Raw genomic sequence first — 2,500 nt, 5'->3', positions numbered from 1 at the left:
TATTTCCATTAGTATAGTCGTTGTAATGGGAGTTTGGGAGTAATAAATACTATTTTTTTTTAAAATTTTTTGAATTTTGATAAAGCTGTGGTTTTCCATTATCATTATTAAATTTTATTTATTTTCTCATTATTATTAAACATTTTCTTTGTTTGGGTGTTGTTTTTTAATATTAATGTTTTTGTTGTTTCCCATTATTATTATTATTTTTATTGTTAGAACTGTTTTTATTTTGTTTATTTTTATTATTATTTTTTTATTTATCTTAATCATTAATTTTATTTTTATAATTATTAGTCACGATTATATTTGAATAAAGCTTTATTTTGACATGATAAGCAATAATGAGTGAATTTCGCAGATAACAATCACTCGACGATCAAAGAAACAACAACAGTAATTAAGAGTCATAAAAAAATAATATAGTTTATAATTAAACAAAAAACAACAACACCAAATGCTCTAAAAAATAATTTCATGTGTTTATTCACTGAAATGTAGTCATAATACATTTGCTTACGTATAAACCGAGAGAGAATAGAAACAAGTAAAAGGTTTAATGCAACAGAATTATAAATACCACGAACTTAATAAATATATATCTTTGTCTACTTGCCTCTCGATATCATACATGGCGCGTGTAAAAATTATTTTAATAAAAATTTTTAATTTCATTAAAAAAAAAGTTATGCAGTCTACAAAGCAATGTACATACAATACATTGCTTTTGTTTTTAAAAATATGAGATATTTTAAAAACCCCCGCACAAGTGAGCAATAACTGGAAAAAAAAACCAAAAATTTCATTTAAAAGAAAATATGAAAAAAATATAAAATTTAAAAAATCAAATTTGATTATTCCGATCTTATTAAAAAGACCCAAAATTAAAGTATAGTGTTTGATGAGAGAGAGAGAAGAGGGGAGAGAGAGAGAGAGGAGAAGGAAAGAGAGGGAGGAGAGAGAGAGAGAGAGAGAGAGAGAGAGAGAGAGTGAGAGAGGGGAGAGAGAGTGAGAGGAGAGAGTGAGATGAAGAGAAGAGAAGAGAGAGGGGAGAGAGTGAGAGAGAGAAAAGAGAGAGAGAGAGGGGAAAAGGGGAGAGAGGGGTAGAGAGAGGGGAAAGGAGGGGAGGGAAGTGAGAAGGGGAGAGGAGAGAGAGAGAGAAAAGAGGAGAGGAGAAGAGAGAGGGAAGAGAGAGAGAGAGAGTGAGAGAGAGAGAGAGGGGAGAGAGAGAGAGAGAGAGATTGGAGAGATAGAGAGAGTAGAGAGAGTGAGAGTGAGAGAGTGAGAGGATAGAGAGAGAGAGAGAAGAGTGAGAGAGAGACGAGAGAGAGAGAGGAGAGAGAGAGAGTGAGAGAGATAGAGGAGAGAGTGAGAGAAGAGAGAGAGAGAGAAGAGAGAGAGAGGAGAGAGAGAGAGAGAGAGAAGAGAGAGAGAGAGAGAGTGAAGAGAGAGAGAGAGAGAGAACGAGAAAAAGAAGAAAGAGAGGGAGAGAGATAGAGAATAGAGGAACAAACAGGCAGATAGACAGACAGACAAGTTAACAGACAGACGGACGAGAGCTAAAGTGCAGGTGAGACAGGCAAGACAAATATTGCAGGTTTGTTACCCCTAAGCACGAGTTTTCCTACCAGAAGTCATGTCCCCGACTCCAGGGAGATAATCGCATGTAAGCAGCTTTTTAACTAACATGAACAACAGTGTACCGAGTAAATCTTAGAGGTTTTATGTGTCATTTTATAAGTTTAATTCTAGATATAACCATTGAGCAATTTTTTTTTTAAATCTTTTTAACAGATTAAACACGAGAAATGTTTAAAGAAATCTAACTATGGTCAAATTAAAAAAAATCTAGAACTAATATGTTGAATATAAGTTACAAAACATTGACAAGTACAAAGCGCGAGAATATAAAAGAGGATGAGAAAGGAAACTATTATAAGACGAGCAGACATATGTATAAACATGAAATATATTGGTTGATGTAACATTGTGTATCTGCGCGCCCATTTGCGTGCGGCTGTTTGTGTGGGATTAGTATCACAATGTATGGCATTATTACGGTACGTCCGATTACGCTCCGAAAATCAAAATTTCATTAGAGATATAAAAGGTTAAATTGGCAGCATATAAACACACGCCTATTCATATTCATGGAATTGACCAAAACACAATATTAGATTACAGGAGATACAAAAACTGTGGTGAACTTTTGCACCGGCTCCGAGTACTCGTGACCAGCATTGTCGTTTTTTACAACCTTTGTATGATGAAGAACTCCATATCCAAATTACTGTTACTATAAACAGCAACCATTCCTTTCCTCAATAAAGAAATTTCTAACGAGGTTAATTAGCTAGCATTGCTGGTATATAGGCAAATGTATAGACGGGTGATGTGGATCCAGTAAATGAATACATAAAGAAAAATAAGATAAATAAAATCGGATACACAAATGTATATATATATATATATATATAATATATTGAGATAGATAAATATA

Source organism: Penaeus monodon, chromosome 5, assembly GCF_015228065.2.
Source record: "Penaeus monodon isolate SGIC_2016 chromosome 5, NSTDA_Pmon_1, whole genome shotgun sequence".
Lineage (NCBI taxonomy): Eukaryota > Metazoa > Arthropoda > Malacostraca > Decapoda > Penaeidae > Penaeus > Penaeus monodon.
Note: the sequence above shows the minus strand (reverse complement) of the source record.